This window comes from Mustela lutreola, chromosome 1 (genome assembly GCF_030435805.1).
Source record: "Mustela lutreola isolate mMusLut2 chromosome 1, mMusLut2.pri, whole genome shotgun sequence".
In the NCBI taxonomy this organism is placed as follows: Eukaryota; Metazoa; Chordata; class Mammalia; order Carnivora; family Mustelidae; genus Mustela; species Mustela lutreola.
The window spans coordinates 109,980,487-110,003,933 of NC_081290.1; the positions used below are offsets into that span (position 1 = coordinate 109,980,487).

At 35.5% G+C, this 23,447-nt stretch overlaps 1 protein-coding gene across 1 annotated transcript in view; it reads left to right on the forward strand.

Moving 5' to 3' along the window:
• The window catches only part of STPG2 (sperm tail PG-rich repeat containing 2), a 604,044-nt gene that overhangs the window by 57,141 nt on the left and 523,456 nt on the right, over nucleotides 1-23,447 (forward strand). The gene's annotated exons all lie outside the window — the stretch shown is intronic.

Consider the following 23,447-nt stretch of genomic DNA (forward strand, 5'->3'; position numbering starts at 1 on the left):
TAGAGGGATATGCTGAATGAAATGGGCTTTAATACTTCTTATGACATACAAAGCTGTTACAATCTGACCCTAAACTACTTCTCCAAATGCACATTTCACAGTTCTTCTCTATGTTTCCTGTAATTTAGTCATAATGAACTATCTTTAGTTTCTTGAGCTTACCATTCTTCCCCCTCATTCCCCACCTTTCTCCCTCTGCATAAGCTAGTCTCTACCCTGGGATTCCCCCCCTTTTTTTTCTCATGTGGCTGACTTCCACTCATTCTTTGAGTTTCAATTCCTGGTACCTTACACATACCTCAATCATGGCATTTATCATTGCTGTATTAGCATTACTTGTTTCTGCCACCAGACCATGCCATTCTTGAGGTCAGGGATTATGTCTTATTGATTTTAAATCCCTAGCACATGGTAGGTTAAAAGAATTATTGAACTAAGGAATAAAATTATACTGAGATAGCTCTTAAAGGAAATATTGGGCAGCAGATTGATGGAGGGTAGCAAATGACATTTTGGGTTGAAGTTGAAACCATAACATTTGAGTAGCTGGCAGAGTAATCTAGGTGGCTGGTGAGATTGTTTTAGTGAATACTGAGAGAACCCTGAAGATGGAAGTAATGGAAGGCTTTTAATGCAATCTGGAAATGTCCAGATTCCATATAAATTGTAGTAGTCATTATTAAGCAGAAAGATGTAGAAAAATATTCAAGTTGTTTATTTTAATAGTTGTTCATTTTATAGAACTGCTTTGTTAAAATCTAATCCATTTTTAAATGTCCATCAACAGATGAATAGATAAAGAAGAGGTGATATATATATTTTTATATATACACACACACAATGGAACACTACTCAGCCATAGAAAAGAATGAATCTTGCCATTTGCAAAAATGTGGATGGGGCTAGAGTGTATTATGCTAAGAAATAAGTCAGTCAGAGAAAAACAAATACATTATGATTTCACTCATATGTGGAATTTAAGAAACAAAATACAAACATAGAGAAAGGGGAAAAGAAGAAGGGGAGGCAAACCATAAAAGACTCAACTGTAAAGAACAAACAGAGTTGCTGGAGGGTGGTTGGGTGTTGGATGGGCTCAGTGGGTGATGGGTATTAAAAAAGGCACTTGTGAGGGGAGGAGTCAAGATGGCGGAGAAGTAGCAGGCTGAGACGAATTAAGCTAGCAGGAGATCAGCTAGATAGCTTATCTAAAGATTGCAAACACCTACAAATCCATCGGCAGATCAAAGAGAAGAAGAACAGCAATTCTAGAAACAGAAAAACAACCACTTTCTGAAAAGCAGGACTGGCGGAGAAGTGAATCCAAAGCGACGGGAAGATAGACCCTGGGGGGAGGGGCCGGCTCCGGGCAAGCAGTGGAGCAACGGAGCACAAAATCAGGACTTTTAAAAGTCTGTTCCGCTGAGGGACATCGCTCCAGAGGCTAAACCGGGGCAAAGCCCACGCGGGGTCAGCATGGCCTCAGGTCCTGCAGAGTCACAGAAGGATCGGGGGTGTCCGAGTGTCGCAGAGCTTGCGGGTATTGGAACCGGGAAGCTGGCTACAGAGAGAGAGCCGACAGTAAGCTCACAGCTCGGGATTACCTTGAACTGGTCGCAGGCTCGGTGAGCTCGGAGTGCGGCCAGAGGTCAGGTAGACAGGAGTTACTAGGCGCTGTTCTCTGAGGGCGCACTGAGGAGCGGGGCCCTGGGCTCTCGGCTCCTCCAGGCCGGAGACCAGGAGGCTGTCATTTGCATTCCCATCTTCCGGAACTATACGGGAACTCTACAGAAAGCGCTCAGGGAACAAAAGCTCCTGAAAGCAAACCGGAGCGGATTACTCAGCCCGGCCCCTGGTAAGGGCGGTGTAATTCCGCCTGGGACAAAGACACTTGAGAATCACTACAACAGGCCCCTCCCCAAGATCAAAAAGAAATCCAGCCAAGACCAAGTTCACCTACCAAGGAGTGCAGTTTCAATACCAAGGAGAGCAGCAGAACTCCATAGGAGGAAAAAGCAAAGCATGGAACTCATGACTTTCTCCCTGTGATTTTTTAGTCTTGCAGTTAATTTAATTTTTTTTCTTTTTCATTTTTTTCTCTTCTTCTGCTAAAATTTTTTTAAACTTTTACCCTTTTCTTTTTTAACGTTTTTTAACTAGTTTATCATATATATATATATATATATATATATATATATATATATATATTATACTTTTCTTTATTTGTTTTCTTTTTAAAATTCTTTTCTTTTTTTTTCTTTTTCCTTTTTTCTTTCTTTCTTTCTGAACCTCTTTTTATCCCCTTTCTCCCCCCTCACGATTTGGGGTCTCTTCTGATTTGGTTAAAGCATATTTTCCTGGGGTTGTTGCCACCCTTTTAGTATTTTAATTGCTCCTTCATATACTCTTATCTGGACAAAATAACAAGGCGGAAAAATTCATCACAAAAAAAGAACAAGAGGCAGTACCAAAGGCTAGGGACCTAATCAATACAGACATCGGTAATATGTCAGATCTAGAGTTCAGAATGACAATTCTCAAGGTTCTAGCCGGGCTCGAAAAAGGCATGGAAGATATTAGAGAAACCCTCTTGAGAGATATAAAAGCCCTTTCTGGAGAAATAAAAGAACTAAAATCTAACCAAGTTGAAATCAAAAAAGCTATTAATGAGGTGCAATAAAAAATGGAGACTCTCACTGCTAGGATAAATGAGACAGAAGAAAGAATTAGTGATATAGAAGACCAAATGACAGAGAATAAAGAAGCTGAGCAGAAGAGGGACAAACAGCTACTGGACCACGAGGGGAGAATTTGAGAGATAAGTGACACCATAAGATGAAACAACATTAGAATAATTGGGATTCCAGAAGAAGAAAGAGAGAGGGGAGCAGAAGGTATACTGGAGAGAATTATTGGGGAGAATGTCCCCAATAAGGCAAAGGGAACGAGCATCAAAATTCAGGAGGTTCAGAGAACGCCCCTCAAAATCAATAAGAATAGGCCCACACCCCATCACCTAATAGTAAAATTTATAAACCTTAGTGACAAAGAGAAAATCCTGAAAGCAGCCCGGGAAAAGAAGACTGTAACATACAATGGTAAAAATATTAGATTGGCAGCAGACTTATCCACAGAGACCTGGCAGGCCCGAAAGAGCTGGCATGATATATTCAGAGCACTAAACGAGAAAAACATGCAGCCAAGAATACTATATCCAGCTAGGCTATCATTGAAAATAGAAGGAGAGATTAAAAGCTTCCAGGACCAACAAAAACTGAAAGAATTTGCAAACACCAAACCAGCTCTACAGGAAATATTGAAAAGGGTCCTCTAAGCAAAGAGAGAGCCTACAAGTGGTAGATCAGAAAGGAACAGAGACAATATACAGTAACAGTCACCTTACAGGCAATACAATGGCCCTAAATTCATATCTCTCAATAGTTACCCTGAATGTTAATGGGCTAAATGTCCCAATCAAAAGACACAGGGTATCAGAATGGATAAGAAAACAAAACCCATCTATATGTTGCCTCCAAGAAACTCATTTTAAGCCCGAAGACACCTTCAGATTTAAAGTGAGGGGGTGGAAAAGAATTTACCATGCTAATGGACATCAGAAGAAAGCAGGAGTGGCAATCCTTATATCAGATCAATTAGATTTTAAGCCAAAGACTATAATAAGAGATGAGGAAGGACACTATATCATACTCAAAGGGTCTGTCCAACAAGAAGATCTAATAATTTTAAATATCTATGCCCCCAACGTGGGAGCAGCCAACTATATAAACCAATTAATAACAAAATCAAGGAAAGACATCAACAATAATACAATAATAGTAGGGGACTTTAACACTCCCCTCACTGAAATGGACAGATCATCCAAGCAAAAGATCAACAAGGAAATAAAGGCCTTAAATGACACACTGGACTAGATGGAATCACAGATATATTCAGAACATTTCATCCTAAAGCAACAGAATGCACATTCTTCTCTAGTGCACATGGAACATTCTCCAGAATAGATCACATCCTCGGTCCTAAATCAGGACTCAACCGGTATCAAAAGATTGGGATCATTCCTTGCACATTTTCAGACCACGATGCTCTGAAGCTAGAACTCAACCACAAGAAGAAGTTTGAAAAGAACCCAAATACATGGAGACTGAACAGCATCCTTCTAAAGATTGAATGGGTCAACCGGGAAATTAAAGAAGAATTGAAAAAAATCATGGAAACAAATGATAATGAAAATACAACGGTTTAAAATCTGTGGGACACAACAAAGGCAGTCCTGAGAGGAAAATATATAGCGGTACAAGCCTTTCTCAAGAAACAAGAAAGGTCTCAGGTACACAACCTAACCCTACACCTAAAGGAGCTGGAGAAAGAACAAGAAAGAAACCCTAAGCCCAGCAGGAGAAGAGAAATCATAAAGATCAGAGCAGAAATCTATGAAATAGAAACCAAAAAAACAATAGAACAAATCAACAAAACTAGGAGCTGGTTCTTTGAAAGAATTAATAAAATTGATAAACCCCTGGCCAGACTTATCAAAAAGAAAAGAGAAAGGACCCAAATAAATAAAATCATGAATGAAAGAGGAGAGATCACACCTAACACCATCGAAATACAAACTATTATAAGAACATACTATGAGCGACTCTACGCCAACAAGTTAGACAATCTGGAAGAAATGGATGCATTCCTAGAAACATATAAACTACCACAACTGAATCAGGAAGAAATAGAAAGCCTGAACAGACCCATAACCAGTAAGGAGATTAAAACAGTCATTAAAAATCTCCAAACAAACAAAAGCCCAGGGCCAGACGGCTTCCCGGGGGAATTCTACCAAACATTTAAAGAAGAACTAATTCGTATTCTCCTGAAACTGTTCCAAAAAATAGCAATGGAAGGAAAACTTCCAAACTCATTTTATGAGGCCAGCATCACCTTGATCCCAAAACCAGACAAGGATCCTATCAAAAAAGAGAGCTATAGACCAATATCCTTGATGAACACAGATGCGAAAATTCTCAACAAAATACTAGCCAATAGGATTCAACTGTACATTAAAAGGATTATTCATCACGAACAATTGGGATTTATTCCAGGGCTCCAAGTTTGGTTCAACATCTGCAAATCAGTCAATGAGATACAACACATCAATAAAAGAACAAGAACCATATGATACTCTCAATAGATGCTGAAAAAGCATTTGACAAAGTACAGCATCCCTTCCTGATCAAAACTCTTGAAAGTGTAGGTATAGAGGGCACATACCTCAATATCATCAAAGCCATCTATGAAAAACCCACCGGAACTCTTAGCCTCAATGGAGAAAAACTGAAAGCTCTTCCCTAAGGTCAGGAACACGGCAGGGATGTCAATTATCACCACTGCTATTCAACATAGTACTAGAAGTCCTAGCTTCAGGAATCAGACAACAAAAGGAAATTAAAGGCATCCAAATCGGCAAAGAAGAAGTCAAACTATCACTCTTTGCAGATGATATGATACTATATGTGGAAAACCCAAAAGACTCCACTCCAAATCTGCTAGAACTTGTACCGGAATTCAGTAAAGTGTCGGGATATAAAATCAATGCACAGAAATCAGTTGCATTTCTTTACACCAACAACAAGACAAAAGAAAGATAAATTTAGGAGTTAATCTCATTTTCAGTTGCACCCAAAACCATAAGATACCTAGGAATAAATGTAACCAAAGAGGCAAAGAATCTATACTCAGAAAACTATAAAATGCTCATGAAAGAAATTGAGGAATACACAAAGAAATGGAAAAATGTTCCATGCTCCTGGATTGGAAGAATAAATATTGTGAAAATGTCTATGCTACCTAAAGCAATCTACACATTTAATGCAATTCCTATCAAAGTACCATCTATCTTTTTCAAAGAAATGGAAGAAATAATTCTAAAATTTATATGGAACCAGAAAAGACCTCGAATAGCCAAAGGGATATTGAAAAAGAAAGCCAACGTTGGTGGCATCACAATTCCGGACTTCAAGCTCTATTACAAAGCTGTCATCATCAAGATAGCATGGTACTGGCACAAAAACAGACACATAGATTAATGGAACAGAATAGAGAGCCCAGAAATAGACCCTCAACTCTATGGTCAACTAATCTTCGACAAAGCAGGAAAGAATGTCCAATGGAAAAAAGACAGCCTCTTCAATAAATGGTGTTGGGAAAATTGGACAGCCACATGCAGAAAAATGAAATTGGACCATTTCCTTACACCACACACATAAATAGAGTCAAAAATGGATGAAGGACCTCAATGTGCGAAAGGAATCCATCAAAATCTTTGAGGAGAACACAGGCAGCAACCTCTTCGACCTCAACTGCAGCAACATCTTCCTAGGAACTTCGCCAAAGGCAAGGGAAGCAAGGGCATAAATGAACTATTGGGATTTCATCAAGATCAAAAGTTTTTGCACAGCAAAGGAATCAGTTAACAAAACCAAAAGACAACTGACAGAATGGGAGAAGATATTTGCAAACGACATATCAGATAAAGGACTAGTCCAAAATCTATAAAGAACTTAGCAAACTCAACACCCAAAGAACAAGTAATCCAATCAAGAAATGGGCAGAGGACATGAACAGACATTTCTGCAAAGAAGACATCCAGATGGCCAACAGACACATGAAAAAGTGCTCCATATCACTCGGCATCAGGGAAATACAAATCAAAACCACAATACACCTCACACCGGTCAGAATGGCTAAAATCAACAAGTCAGGAAGTGACAGATGCTGGCAAGGATGCGGAGAAAGGGGAACCCTCCTACATGTTGGTGGGAATGCAGGCTGGTGCAACCACTCTGAAAATAGCATGGAGGTTCCTCAAAATGTTGAAAATAGAACTGCCCTATGACCCAGCAATTGCACTACTTGGTATTTACCCTAAAGATACAAATATAGTGATCCAAAGGGGCACGTGCACCCGAATGTTTATAGCAGCAATGTCCACAATAGCCAAACTATGGAAAGAACCTAGATGTACATCAACAGATGAATGAATCAAGAAGAGGTGGTATATATACACAATGGAATACTATGTAGCCATCAAAAGAAATGAAATCTTGCCATTTGCGACAACGTGGGTGGAACTAGAGCGTCTCATGCTCAGCGAAATAAGTCAAGCAGAGAAAGACAACTATCATATGATCTCCCTGATATGAGAAAGTGGTGATGCAACATGTGGGCTTAAGACGTAGGAAAAGAATCAATGAAACAAGATGGGATTGGGAGGGAGATAAACCTTAAGTGACTCTTAATCTCACAAAACAAACTGAGGGTTGCTGGAGGGGAGAGGTTTTGGGAGAAGGGGGGTGGGCTTATGGACAATGGGGAGGGTATGTGCTTTGGTGAGTGCTGTGAAGTGTGTAAACCTGGTGATTCACAGACCTGTACCCCTGGGGATAAAAATATATGTTTATAAAAAATAAAAAATTATTAAAAAAATAAATTTTAAGAAAAGAAAGGCACTTGTGATGAGCAGTGGGTATTATATGTAAGTGATGATTCACTAATTTCTACCCCTGAAACCAATATAACTCTGTTAACTAACTAGAATTTAAATAAAAACTTTAAAAAAATCACAGCCCCCCCAAACCTCAAAACCAAAAAACACCTGAAATTGTAAAATAAATCAGTCAGCCAACCAATCAATCAATCAATCAATCAATCTAATTCATTCCTGAAAACATATTGAACAGCAAATTTTAGGTGACAGGAACTTACATTCTGTTAAGGACAAAAGATAATACATCTGGTGCATGCAAAATCCTTCATCAGTTTCCCAAATAAAATATACTTAAACATCTATATACCAATTTCACAAGGATTTTTGCAAGCATTTAAAACACCAGTTACTTAATTAAAACATATTTATTGAGCTCATTAGTATATTTGTGTGTATTCAATAATGCTTCTACTCTATATCACATATAACTTTTTATTTTACAAAAAACTATTCTGTAATGTCAATAAACAGTACAATAATGTGTTATAAATACCAAAAATATCTAAATTGTCTGGGTTGATTATATCCTTAGTCATGTGGAATACTAAGCCTGGAGAGCAAGGGAGACGTGGGAGGAGGTGGGAAAATAAGGTCATTGCAGAAATGCACTGCACTTTAAACAAAACCAGGAGTGATCTCATCAGCACAACAGCTAAGACTGTGGTGCATGCTAAATGTTCTGCCCAGATTTTTGAGGGCATATTTTTTGCTTCTATGCACCTGCAGACTGCATACAGCAAGTTTCTATTTAAGTATTGAATTTTGGGTAAGGTGTTTGGCAAGTCATTATTTAAATATTTGGATTCAAGAAGTGAGAGCTTGGATAGTGGTGCCGATCTATATTTAATTATGTTCTTTTAAAAATGAAATATATTACTTTTATTGTGGACTTACAAATTTTTTTATTTGTTAAATTCTTCTTCTTAATATTATATAAAGCAGAATTTTTCCTTGATATTGTGTATTTTTTAAAACGTGCCTTTTCTGCCTCTTGTTGGTTTAAAGGGACAAACACTGAAAAACTATAAGATGGACTTTATGAAAGTCAGACCTGGGTTGAGTTCTGCTCCAACATTTGCTAGTTGTAGGCTTATAAAAAAATTATTTGTTTCAAGGCTCTTCTTTAAAATGAGGATTATCTCATAGTTTGTTATGAGAATTAATTTCAAGACTACAGGAGATGTGCTTACTATGGTTTTCCTTATAGTGATAAATACATGATATTCAATAAATAATTTATTATTTTATATAACACTAAAAATATAACAAGTTTAAAATCACAGTCTGTGTCAAATTTTTCTTTTGGATTGTATCTGACTAATATATATTCATTTAACTTAACTCAGTCAAATTGACATACTTCTGACATTTTTTGAGTTTATTTCTATGTTCACTTAAGCCATTGCTTACCCTTGCCCCAGTATGATTTTGTATTTTTTTTCACTTTTATACTGAAACAAAATATATTTAAAAGGAATATGAGAATTGTGATAACCATTGATTATGATTGATCCATTTGTATTGATTTGGTCATTTTAACACCCATGATGAACCCAAGGACAGAATCATTCTCTTGTTTTTCCATTTTTCTTTAATCTAATTTCATTAGATCATTTCTTTAATCTAATGAAATTAGATTAAAGCTGATTTAAATTAAAGCTACTAGAACTAGTGAGTGTAGCATGAGCACACAATACAGGGTCAATATACAAAAATATATTGCTTTTCTATACCCTAGCACATAAAAAATAAAAAATTTAGCAACTTCATGTCTAGATATTTACGTAATATAACTGAACATACATGTTCAGATACTTACACACTTATTTTTATGGCAGATTTATTCACTATTATGAATATTCCCCAAAGTGGAAACAACTCAAATGTTTATCAATAAATGAATGGGAAATAGTTTGATATTCATGTGATGTAATGCTACTCAGCAACAGGAAGAACTACCCATTGAATGACTCATTCACAAAACCTCATGGTAAATCTCAGAAACATTCTTCTGACCACAAAAAACCAGATATTTAAAAAAAAATACTATATAGTTCCATTCATATAAAACTCTAGAAAAAACAAATCCAGTCTATAACAATAGAAAACAAGTTAGATATTGTCTATAGCCTAGGATGGAAAGATACTTGGGGAATGGTACAAGGATATTTTGGAAGAGTGATAGAAACACTTTCTATGTCTTGATTATGGCTTTACGGCTTAGTGGTTATGGAATTAATGAATCTGTCAAACTCTTTGGAATGTATATTTAAAATAGGTATATTGTTTGTAAATTACATTATAGTATATGTAAACTGGATGTTATATACCTTACCGGCATATAAACTGTGAGAGGGCAAAGATTTTTGTTTTTATTGTTCACTGTGGTATCTCCACTTCTTGGAACAGTCCTTAGTAGCGCAATGTTTGATGAATGATTGAAAAATCTGATAGATATTTCAATTAAATATTTCAATTAAACATTTTCTTCTCAGTATTATTTTCCCACCATTTTTTTTTTTGATTTGTCAATGTTGGATATTTTTCTTATTATAATAGGGTTTTATTTCACATTTTCTAAGAATTTCTATGAATAAAAGGATTAAACTCCACTAAAGATCTGCTTGGCCTGTTTAAAGTAAAGGAAAATTTTTATCAATGTAATATTTATATCAATGATTTGGAAAGGAGCAATTCTGATATCCTTAAATATTTTGTAATAGTTAATTCTAAATTCTCTTTCCACCAGGATTTCAATTTTAGAGATTTGTTATTTTTCAATTTTCAGTGTTCAGGAATCATTATTTCATGTGTGGGTTTTCTGAGATGAGAATGAGAGAGTGTTCAAAGAAGGCCGCTGGAGCTGCTGGAGTTCAGTGTGAAAGGAGAATGAATGGTACCAAGATGATATTTGGGAGGTAGGGAGAGGTGGGCTTTATAAGCTTTGGCAGGAAGTTCAGGTTTTTGTTTAGGGCAATAAAGGGTTTTACATGGGGTGGGTAACATGATATTTCTACTGAATGGATATTTCTCCATTTCTAGAATGGAGGGGGCGAGAATGGAAGATTATGGTAATTGTGGCAGTAGAGATGGAGTAGATTTATTCAGGGTATGGTTAGAAGATAGAAGAATGGCTTTGTAATGCCGATCTATGGACTGTGCACTTTATGGTATAGGCAAAAAGAAATAAATGATTAGATTAGTTATTTAAAATGTTTGGCAGTGGTAAGGGTGGACCTTCATAGTGGGTAGAGGGGCAGAAGGGAGACCAGGTACAAATTTCTTTAATATTCCAGGTTAGAAATGCTGGAGCTCTGGGTCTGGAGTTTTCTGACTTTCCCTCTAAGGTAAATGAGATCTGGAGGCACTCCATCTGTACAGGAGTTACAAGATGGGGCAAGACTAAATTGAGACTAATCTGGCTTGATTGCTTGTGATGGGGTGGGTGTACCTTAATATAGAAAGTGGGTTCAAATTGGAGGATATGAAGTAGAACCTGGAGAAATTTCCTGAGGCACTAGAGTACAAGGTGTTTGCAGGGGTTTTACCTTAAGCTCCAGTGGCCTCCTTGGTGGGTGGGAAGTATGGTGTTAAGGATAGCTGAATTGCCTTTATAATTTTCTCATAATCTTTTTTCCTCCTATTTGACAGTACCTCTCAATTCTTAATGCTTGAGTTTCTCCCTGGGTAGTGGCTTTTAGTACCTATGCTACTTAAACCCTTACCATGGCCCCTGTTAAACTAAGCTATTTGCTGTGACCCAGCTTGTCAGATCTTGAACTGAATTAACGAATAACTTCTTTTTGCTTCCTGTCCTAAGTTAATAAAGCCCAATGCATATATATATATTTTAAAAATTTGAGTGTAGTTGACATGCAGTGTTATATTAGTTTCAGCTGTGTGGCATAGTGATTCCACAAATTTATGCATTATACTATACTCACCTCAACTCTAGCTACCATCTATCCCCATACAGTGCTAATACAGTCTCACTGACTATTCCCTATGCTGTGCCTTTTATTCCTGTGGCTTATTCATTCCATACTGGAAGCTTGTTTCTTCCTCTCCCCTTCACCCATTTTGCCCATCCCCCTGTGTCATCCCCTCTGACCATCATCAGTTTATTCTCTGATTCTGTATAAAGCTTAAGTTTTGATCCCTAATCAACCTCCCTTATTTTAATGTTATGCATTAGAAGAGCTTTCAGATTTCTAGCTATCTTCAAGATTGAAATATTTTCAAGAATTGAAAACATTGACTTCCAGACAAAGAATCTGATTCTGCTGGAAAAGATGTAGGGAATACAAGGCATGTCCCGTGAGCACACGTTGTACCCCGAGACAAGATTAAGTGTTTTGCCACATATTTAGCTTTAGCTTTTAGTAAAATGTGATACCTTGCTGGAATAATAGATCCTGTGAAACTAAGTCAAGACTCTGCAGAAATTCTCATGGTTATTTCCAGAGCTTTATTCTGCGATTTTCATAAATGATAGTCTTCCTTTAGATTTTTCTTATTGAAGAAAGATTGATCAAGTTTTCATAAGAGAACTTATTACCTTATATCTCTTATTTTCCCTTGCTGCGTGCATATCTCAAGGAAAGGAAACTCAGTGGATGATAATGATCTACTACAAAGAAGGCTGTATGCTCTGGCTTTGAGGAAGTTATAATCCTGGGATCACTATTAGAGAAAGGTTCAGTATATACTGATATTCAAAACAGATAAAAGTATCATGGTGCTTAGAATTTGATCAGTGTGGTAGTTCTTTTGTTTTTATTTTAGTGCCTTTAATTTTTTAATTTGGAACCCCTAATTCCATGTCAGCATCTTATCTCAGCAGCCAGGATGCTGAGCTGAACACCATTCACTTCCATACATATTCTGCTCTGAGGACTTTGAACCACTTATATGGTCCTGCTCTCAGAGCTGAGCTGCTGCCTTGACAACCAGGGTAAAGGCATAAAAGTGTCCAAGGCAACATCTGAAATGTAGATAAGGAGGGCAGGGAAAGTCCAAAGCTAGCTGATTATCAGGGCTGAAGAGTGGGGTTAGATTATAAGTAGGAAAGAGGGGAAACAGTTCAGAATCTGGTAAGATCAATATTAAGTTGGTAAACATAGTAAGAGGCAGTTGAGGCAGCGTCAGAACAGAAATCATGAACAGTGTGAACATGTTGAGGCCCATTTTTATGTACTGATGGCTGTGTGTTTTAAAGATGGGCTGGACTAGGTAGCACTCTTTGAAGTTAGACTATGTATCATTCCATTGAACTTGCACTTCATTTCCTCCTTTTTAAAAAGCTCGAACACTAGAGTATTTTGCAATGTTTCCAACTCTTGTTTATCATTTGGAAAGGGCCTCCTGTGTTGATAGTCTGCTATACATGCACTGTTATCTGTGTATACTCTTGTGTGTAAAATCTCTGGGCCAGGATACATCCCACCCTCTTCAGTCAGTAATTGGAAGATATTTTTAAGATCCCCTGGGTCTTTTGAGATTGCAGATAGTCCTAAATTTGCAGATTCACCAATTTATCTAGAAATAATTTAGTTTATAATGACTTGAGATTTCTGTGCATCAATAGAACATTATTCTAGGAAAACAAAAGGTTTTAATTTTGTTTTGACATTATAGAAGTGAAATGAAAATTTCTGCAACTCTTCTCTGTCATTAAACAGCTTTCTATTGCCAGCTCCAAGAAAGTATACTTCCCTGATCCGTAAATCCATCAAATAGTTTATTACATTAAATATATTAGGGAAGTTTATTACATTAAATATAAATATATATACTAGTAAACCAAAATACCTACTTGTAGTTAAACAGGAATCCCACGTACATCAGGATGGACCTTCATTCCTGGTGCACTTTTGACATTGTGGGCACATTCCATCACGTCTCACCCTAGTTAGAGAAGAAGGCAGAGATTGGGCTGTGGTGTCTGGTATTAGGAGGTATCTTCTAGGTGTTGCAGAGCAACAGCCAAGATAAGTCTAAGTGGGCCATTCAAAACCATTTTCTACCAGAAAGAGACTTTTGGCAAGATGAGATTGCTTTTGGATCTATTCCTTTGTTCTGGTCTTCAAGTGCCTTTAATGTTTCTGATACCATGCCTCACTACACTTTCTGCCCCTACAACACTCTTAACCATGTCAGTTAGATCACACACTAAACCTGCCATTAAATTTGTGACTGTTAATGATTGTTAGTAGAGAGCCTACAATTTCCTGTTTTTCTTTTTCTTTTTTGGAAGGATTATATGTGGTTTAGATCACTAAAACATTGTTAGGTTAGGAAATAAAATATAAACAAACAGAAGATGAATGAAGATATCAAGTTCTTGGCTGTGACAAAAACCAACAATCTGAATTTTTTGCTTGTGGGATATTTCTTATGCTTACTTGTAGGTATCTTGTGCTTTTGTCTGATGTTTAGACTTTGTTTCATATATCCATTCTAGTTGGAGACATTACCCTTGGTAAATGATGTGTTATTGTAAAGCAAGAAACATGTTGTGGTATAAATCAAGTAGGCCATGCTTTCAGCTTTGAAGTGTGGGGAAAAAAGATCCTGGGGATTATGAATCAGAAAATATGAATGTGAAATTATATTCCATCTGTTATTAGGTGTGGATGTTTAACTTAATTTCTCTGAGCCTTTTTGTTTATAAAATGGGAGTTATGATAATTCCTACTTCACAGGATTATATAAGAAATGAGATAATGCATGTGAAAACATTATCTTGCTGCATTTAAGATGTTACATATATTGTTGCTTTTTGAAGAAATCCATATTTTCTTTTTTGATGTAACACTCTAAGATTCTGTAAGTGAAGAAGGCAGCCATGTATAATTCATCTTTGTATACTGTTTTTAAGCATAGTAATTGTGATAGCTATATCACTACCTTTATATGAATAAAAATGCTGTATTTCATAATGTGATTATGCTGTTGCTGTATTTAGAATTATACTTTGACTTTGCCCAATTTTAAATTATTTAAATAGTCCTATTCTGTTTCTTAAAAAATTTATATTAATTTTTTACTGAATATTTTATATTTGTCAGCCTAAAATGAATACCTTTTCATGCTAAAAGATTCTGACTCTAGTATACTCATTTGTTTTAAGAGTAAGTAGTCCATTTGTGACTTAAACAACAATAGATTGTTTTAAACATCTATATAGAAAGTGAAACTTACAGTAATAATGTTTATAAATGGTAAACTCCTTCAAACTTAAGTATTAACAATTACATTAAGTAATATTTCTCATAGTTTTATTTACATAAAAATGTACCTTTAAAAAAGTTATATGCTTTCACTTTTCATTTGTACATCTTTACTTTTTATATGTAAGAATTTTTCTAAGAACCAAGTTATGGATGTATTAGGTTTTTAAATATTGTTTATTTGTTTTAGAATAGAACTAGATTAAAAAAGAGCTGCAAGAATAGTAGTTTCCTTTACCCAGTTTCACCTCACATTCCTATGGTGTTTCCAGAACATACACTTTTGATTCTTTCTGTAGTCCATTTTCAGAATTTGTATCAGAGGATCATCTTTAACAGTCATTTTCTTTTATCCTTTTAAAAAAATTATATGTTTGGGGCGCCTGGGTGTCTCAGTGGATTAAAGCCTCTGCCTTTGGCTCAGGTCCTGATCCCAGGATCCTGGGATCGAGCCCCGCATTGGGCTCTCTGCTCAGTGAGGAGCCTGCTTCTTCCTCTCTCTCTCTGCCTGCTTCTTTGCCTATTTGTGATCTCTGTCTGTCAAATAAATAAATAAAATCTTTTTAAAAAATTATATGTTTTATTTTAATTCCAGTATAGTTACCTACAGAGTTATGTTAGTTTCAGGTATACAATGTAGGTATTCAGTAATTATTCTGTACATTACTCAGTGCTCATCATAATAAGTGTACTCTTAATCCCCTTCACCTATTTCACCCATCCCTCCATCCATCTTGCCTCTGGTAATCATCAGTTTCTTCTTTATAGTTAACAGTCTGTTTCTTGGTTTGTCTTCCTCTCTTTTTTCCCTTTACTTATTTGTTTAATTTCTTAAATTCCCATTAGAGTGAAATAATATGGAATTTGTCTTTCTCTCACTGATTTTGCTTAGTATTTTACTCTCTAGCTCCAACCATGTCATTGCAAATGGCAAGATTTCATTCTTTTTTATGGCTGAGTGGTATTCCATTGTGTATGTATATATACACAAACTACATCTTTATGCATTCATCTGTTGATGGACATTTGGGCTGTTTTCACAATTTAGCTATTGTTAATAATGCTGATTAGATGTAGAGTTTCATGTATCCCTTTGAATCAGTGTTTTTGTATTTTTTGGGGGGGTAAATACCCAGTAATGCAATTAGTGGAGCACAAGGTGATTCTATTTTTAACTTTCTGAGGAACCTCCATATTATTTACCAGGGTGGCTGCAACAGTTTGTATTCCCACCAATAGTACATGAGGGTTCCTTTATCTCCACATCCTCACCAACACCTGTTCTTTCTTGTGCTGTTGATTTTAGCCATTCTGATAGGTGGGATGGGGTATCTCATTGCAGTTTTGATTTGCATTTCCCTGCTGATATGATGTTGAGCATCTTTTCATATGTCTTTTGGCCATCTATATTTCTTCTTTCCAGAAATGTCTGTTCATGTCTTCTGACCATTTTAAAAATTGTATTATTTGTGTTTTTGGGTGTTGAATATCAGTTCTTTTATTTATTTATTTATTTGACAGAGAGAGAGAGAGAGAGAGAGAGAGAGAGAGATCACAAGTAGGCAGCAAGAGAAGGGGAAGCAGGCTCCCCGTTGAGCAGAGAGCCCAGTGTGGGGCTAGATCCCAGGACCCTGAGATCATGACCTGAGCCAAAGGCAGAGGCTTAACTCTCCAAGCCACCCGGGTGCCCCTGAATATCAGTTCTTTATATATTTTGGATATGAACCCCTTATCAGATATGCCATTTGCAAATATCTTCTCCCATTTCATGGGTTTCCTTTTAGTTTTGTTGATTGTTTCCTTCTCTGTGTGGAAGATTTTTATTTTTATCTAGCCCAAAAGTTTATTTTTGCTTTAGTTTCCCTTGCCACAGGAAACATATATAGAAAAATGTTGCTATGGCTGATGTCAGAGCAATTACTACCTGTGTTCTCTTGTAGGATTTTTATGGTTTCAGGTCTAACATTTAGGTCTTTCATCCATTTTGAGATTGTTTTTGTGTATCTCATTGCAGTTTTGATTTTTGTGTATGACGTAAGAAAGTGGTCCAGTTTCATTCTTTTGCCAATAGCTGCCTAGTTTTTCCAACATCATTTGTTGAAGAGACTTTTCCCCATTTTATATTCTATTTTGCTTTGTCAGAGATCAATTGACCATATAATTTTGGGTTTATTTCTGGGTTTTCTGTTCTGTTTCATTTATCTTTGTGTCTGTTTTTGTCCCAGTACTATACTGTTTTGATTACTACAGCTTTTTACTACATCTGGTAGTTGGATTGTGATACCTCCAGTTTTGTTTTTGTTTTTGTCTTTTTTTTCGTGGTTGCTTTGGTTATTTTGGGTCTTTGTGATCTTTTCCATAGGAACATTAGGGTTGTTCATTCTAGTTCTGTGAAAAATGCCGTTTGTATTTTGATTGGGATTGCATTAAATCTGTAGGTTGCTTTGGGTAGTATAGACATTTTAAAAATATTTGTTCTTCCTATCCATGAGCATGGAATGTCTTTCCATTTCTTTGTGTCATCTTCAATTGCTTTCATCAGTATACTTTTCAGAGTACAGGTCTTTTACCTCTTTGATTAATTTTTCTAGATATCTTATTTTTTGATGTAATTGTGAATGGGACTATTTCTTAATTTCTCTGCTGCTTCATCATTAGTATATGGAAATACAACAAATTTTATATTTGTATTATATATTTTATATAAATTATATATTTATTTATATTGATTTTATATCTTGCAACTTTACTGAATTCATTGATCAGCTCTAGTAATTTTTTGGTGGAGTTTTTAGAGTTTTCTTTCTTTTTTAAAAAAAATATTTAATTTATTTATTTGACAGACAGAGATCATAAGTAGGCAGAGAGGCAGGAGAGAGAGAGAAAGAGGGGAAGCAGCCCCCCCCTGCTGAGCAGAGAACTAGATGCGGGGCTCAATCCCAGGACCCTGGGATTGTTTTTTTTTTTTTTTTAAAACATTTTATTTATTTTTTTGACAGACAGAGATCACAAGTAGGCAGAGAGGCAGGCAGAGAGAGAGGAGGAAGCAGGCTCCCTGCTGAGCAGAGAGCCTGATATGGGTTTCCATCCCAGGACCTTGAGATCATTACCTGAGCCGAAGGCAGAGGGGATCTTGACCTAAGCTGAAGGCAGAGGCTTTAACCCACTAAGCCACCCAGGCACCCTAGAGTTTTCTATATAAAATATTTTTTCATCCAAATTGTGAAAGTTTTACTTCTCTACTGATTTGAATGCCTTTTATATCATTTTGTTGTCTGATTGCTATGGCTAGGATTTCCAGTGCTATGTTGAATAAAAGTGGTGAGAGTGGACATTCATGTTTTGTTCCTGGCTGTGGAGGAAAAGCTCTCAATTTTTCCCCATTGAGTATGATGTTAGTTGTAGATTTTTTCCTGTAAGTTCTTTATTAATGTTGAGGCAAGTTCCCTCTAGACCTACTTTGTTGAAGGTTTTTATCATGAATGGATGTTGTACTTTGTCAAGTGGTTTTTCTGGATCTACTGAATTGATCATATGTTTTTAATTCTTTCTCTTATTTCTTTTTTTTAAAGATTTTATTTATTTATTTGACAGAGAGAGATCACAAGTAGTAGAGAGGCAGGCACAGAGAGAGAGAGAGAGGAGGAAGCAGGCTCCCTGTTGAGCAGAGAGCCCGATGTGGGACTCGATCCCAGGACCCTGAGACCATGACCTGAGCTGAAGGCAGTGGCTTTAACCCACTGAGCCACCCAGGCGCCGTAATTCTTTCTCTTATTGATGTGAGGTATCATGTTGATTGATTTCTGAATATTGAACCACTCTTGCAACCAGGAGTAAATCCTACTTGATTGTGGTGAATGATTTTTTTTAATGTATTGTTGGATTTAGTTGGCTAGTATTTTGTTGAGGATTTTTGCATTTGTGCTCATCAGGGATATTAGCCTGTAATTCTCTTTTTTTGTGGTGTCTATATCTGGTCTTGGTATCAGGGTAAACTGGCTTCATAGAATGGCTGTATTAAATTTTATTAGAGAGTTTAAGTATAAGACATATTTTATTTTGAAAAACAATCGCATAAATTATTATTTTTGAATTTCACCCACAGCACCTTTCAGAAAGTGAAATGCCATCTCTATACATTTTTTATGGGTATATAAATATTTCAGGATTGGTCTCTATAAGTGAATATTCTTTTTGGAATCTGAGTGAAATAATTCTATTTCAGAGCAGACAATGACAGTAATATTTTTCAAAGTAACATTTTAGAAAGATTGACATTGATGATTAAGTTATATATAAACTTACCTAAAGAGTTTTATGGCATAGGAAAATACTAACTTTTTGTTTCACATATATAGCATTGCAGTATCACAATATGAAATTGATATCTTGTGATTTATTCAGTAGAGAAATTTAGGAAGAATTAATTTCTCGAAAGTGCTAGCAAGGTTATTTTTAAAAAGTGGTCCAATAGATAATAGTATTTTCTAAGAACTGATGAAGGAAAGTAGTAAAGAGTGAGTATGTAAGAGAAGTGAAAGTAATGACCTGATAAGACTAATGAGTATGTGAAATACTCATCTTTGATTTTCAAACTAACCCTTCTGGGTCATCAGTCAGTGAAGAGTGGCAGGTAGTGACCATTAGGTGGATTCATTAACACCCTGCAGCCTGCTTGTTCAGGATGACCCACATCTGTCTTCATTAGAAGTTTTCTAGTTGCCAGTAGTGAACAGATGGGTCATTATTGCCAACATTGCCCTCTGGGCCTACCTGGAGGACATGCAAAGTCATCCTATACAGGACACATATCCATATTTACGTAATAGGGTGTGAGCCAAGTATTTTGAGTAATGGCGATATAGTAAGATATTTTTAACCAAAAACCTGTCCATATTGGTTTATATTTGTAACTAGTTTATGCAAAAATATTATTTTGGAGGAGAGGGAAATTATTTAAATGTATTTTTAAATGTATCTATTGTGAGTATCTTTAAAAGCTAGGGTATGATTGAATTGTAAATTAGGCATACCTTGATAAATTTTCATTCAGATTATATGAATCTAATAGTATATGAAAGACTTCAGTAGAAACATAATATGTAATAGATATAGTTATTATTGATTGATGCTTTTATATCATGAAGATTTCTATCCATTTATCTGATAGAGTTCAAATAAAATTATACTTGATAACATATGATATTAAATTCCAACGTTAAAGTATTAAAAGCTTAAAGATTCATGTATTTAATCGATCTACCTGATTTAAATAATAGAAAAATAATTTCATAGTCTTAAAATATGCAGTTTTAGCACTTAATGTATCTTTAAAGAGAGTATTTTCTTCAGTGGAAGCAAGCACCTTTGTAAGGGCAGATTAATTACATCTGTTGTAATATCCTGGGTGTAAATGATGGAAAGATATTGACTGTGCACATTTATTTCTGCACTCCTGATTCTCTTTTTATCTACTGAGATGCCTTTGTTCATGAGCATTCAGGGTCACTGCAAATGCAGGCTATATGTGTATACTTAGAACACTGAATCAGGAAAACTATTTTATGAAATGGTTACTCTCCATAGAATCCTGTGAAGCAGTATTTTAAAGATTTTATTTATTTATTTAACAGAGATCACAAGTAGGCAGAGAGGCAGGCAGAGAGCAAGAGGGGGAAGCAGACTCCCTGCTGAGCAGAGCCCAATGCGGGGCTTGATCCCAGGACCCTGGGATCATGACCTGAGCTAAAGGCAGAGGCCTTAGCCCACTGAGCCACCCAGGTGCCCCTGAAGCAGTATTTTAAATCTGGTGTTCTTTATTTAGAAATCTGGAAGCTAGGGATTTGGAATACTTAGTTATTCTAGTAAATAATTTTTTCCCTAAATCTGAACAGCCAGCTAGTGATTAATTTGGTTTCTTTTATGTAAGTCTCTAAAAGACTTATATTATGAGGGCTCCTAAATGATAGTAATAATAATAATTGTGGGCAGTTCTCCCTTTTGAAGGAAATTCTTAGAAGATATTCTTTGCCTAGTGAATCAAATGAGGATATACTTAGAAACACAGTACTCCACTTTTTGTTAAGAAATATGTGTTTTCTTCATGAGGTTTTTTTTTTTCTTCTTCACATTGATTAACTTGCTTTATAACTGGGGATAGAAACAAAGATTTTTAAGGGTCATATTTGAGATGACCTTTAAGCTCTGCATCTGAGATAGAATTTATTTTAAGAAAACTGTCATTTTAAGTTTCAAGTGTTGAAGGGAATAAAGAAAATAAAAGAATTAGGAATCTGTTGTGGTATATTCAGGCAATGTCTTTCTTCTGCCATTGTGATTCTCATTGAAATAGTTAAAAGTTCCAGAAGGTCACTAGAATAGTATGAAGTTTTAGTCTTGTGTATTAGTTCGCAGGAGGTGCCACAACAAAAAAGTAGAATGGATGGCTTAAACAACAGAAATTTATTTTTTTATAGTTTTAGAGGCTAGAAGTCCAAAATCAAGGATTAGCAGGTTTGGTTTCTTCTGAGAGCTCTATGCTTAGCTTACAGATGTTCATCTTCTTGCTGTGTCCTCACAGAATCTTTTCTTTGTGTATGTGCATCCCTGGTATCTCTTCCTCTTATAATAAGGACACCAGTCCTCTTGGATCAGGGTCCTATTCTTATGACCTTAATTACCTCTTTAAAGGCCCTATCTTTGAATATAGTCACACTGGGTATTAGGCTTTCAACAAATGAGATTTGGCAGGATATAGTTCATTCCATAACATCCTGTGTGAATAGGAATATTTGATATTGGTGAATTTTGCTTTTTGATTTAGGTTTTATTGTATTTTATTGATACTCTTCAACATTGAGGATTTATCAATATAACATACAAAATTATTTTTTTATTTTTATCTTGTGTGATGTTTTAAAAAATAGTTCTGTAGATAAAGCAACACTTTTTTTATTTGATTATTTGCTCTCTTAATTTATCATTTAGATTGTAGGCCTCTGGTTCTCAAGCTTCTTGGCCTTAGGACTTCTTTGTACTCTTAACATGATTGAGAACTCTAAAGAACTTTCAACTATATATATATATATATATATATATATATATATACACACACACACACACACACACACACATATAAATATATAAAGTATCTTATATTTTATATATATAAATATTGGAGTCGAGTTGATATACAATATTATTATTAGTTTTAGGTATACAACATAGTGATTTGGTAATTCTATACATTATTTGGTGCTTACCATGCTAAGTGTTGTTATCATCTGTCACCATACAGAGTTATTACAAAATTATTGTTGACTATATTCCATGTGCTGTACTTTTTAATCCCTGTGGCTAGAAGGTACAAAATGGAAGTTTGTACCTTCTAATCTCCTTTACCTAATTTGTTCACTCTCCCCTCCTCTCTTCTAGTAACCAGCAGTTTGTACTCTATATTTGTGTAACAGTTTTTGTTTGCATGTGGGTATGTATGTATATGTGTGTGTTTGTTTGCTTGTTTGTTTTGTTTTTTAGAGTCCACATATAAGTGAAATAATTTGGTATTTGTCTTTGTCTATCTGACTTATTTCACTTAGCTTAATACCCTTTAGGTCTATCCATGTTGTAAATGGTAAGGTTTCATTATTATTATTTTTTTTATGGTTGGGTAATATGCCATTGTGTGTGTGTGTGTGTGTGTGTGTGTGTGTATTTTATATATACATACACTACATTTTCTTCATCCACTTATCTATTGATGGATACTTGGATTTCTTCCATAGCTTGGCTATTGTAAATAATGCTGCAATAAACATAGGGGTACATATATCTTTTTGAATTGGTATTTTATTTAATTTTATTTATTTATTTATTGAGTAAATACCCAGCAGTAGAATTACTATACTGTATGGTATTTCTGTTTTTAATTTTTCAAGGAAGCTCTGTTTTTCACAGCGGTTGCCCCAATATTCATGCTCAGCAATAGTACATGAGACCTTCGGAAGGTGATGAGGATATAAAGGTAGAGCCTTCATGCATAGGATTATTGCCCTTATAAAAGAGACCACAGACAGCTCCTTTATCCCTTCTACTAAGTGTAAACACAGTAAGAAAATAGTCTTCTATGAACTAGAAAGTGAACCTTTGCCATACACAAAATCTTGGACATCAGACACCATACTGTGAGAAATACATTTCTGTTGTTTAAGCTTTCCTCAGTTTATGGTAATTTCCTATACTGCCTAAGAGACTAAAACAGTATTACTATGAAAATAATTTTGATCTTGAGGAATCCCTGAAAGCGCATGGACTTCCCAGGAGTCAGGAACAAACTAAGAACCTTAACTGTAGGGTCTTTGATGTTATAAATAGCATTATTTTGTTTCTTGATTAAATACCTAGGCCAAAGAGTCTTTAACATGTTGGTAAATGGTTAGTAGTGAAAATTCTAAACCACATATATTACAAAGTTGTATGTTTTAATGTATATGTAGATTTTAATAGAAATATTTTTAGTTAATAAAATACAATTGTATCTTTTTTAAACACACAGTGACATTGTAATTGGGAATGAGAATAGATTTTTTAACTATACCTGTTAAAATTTTAGTGACCTTTTGAGATAATACTGGCATTTGCAACTCTTACATCAAATG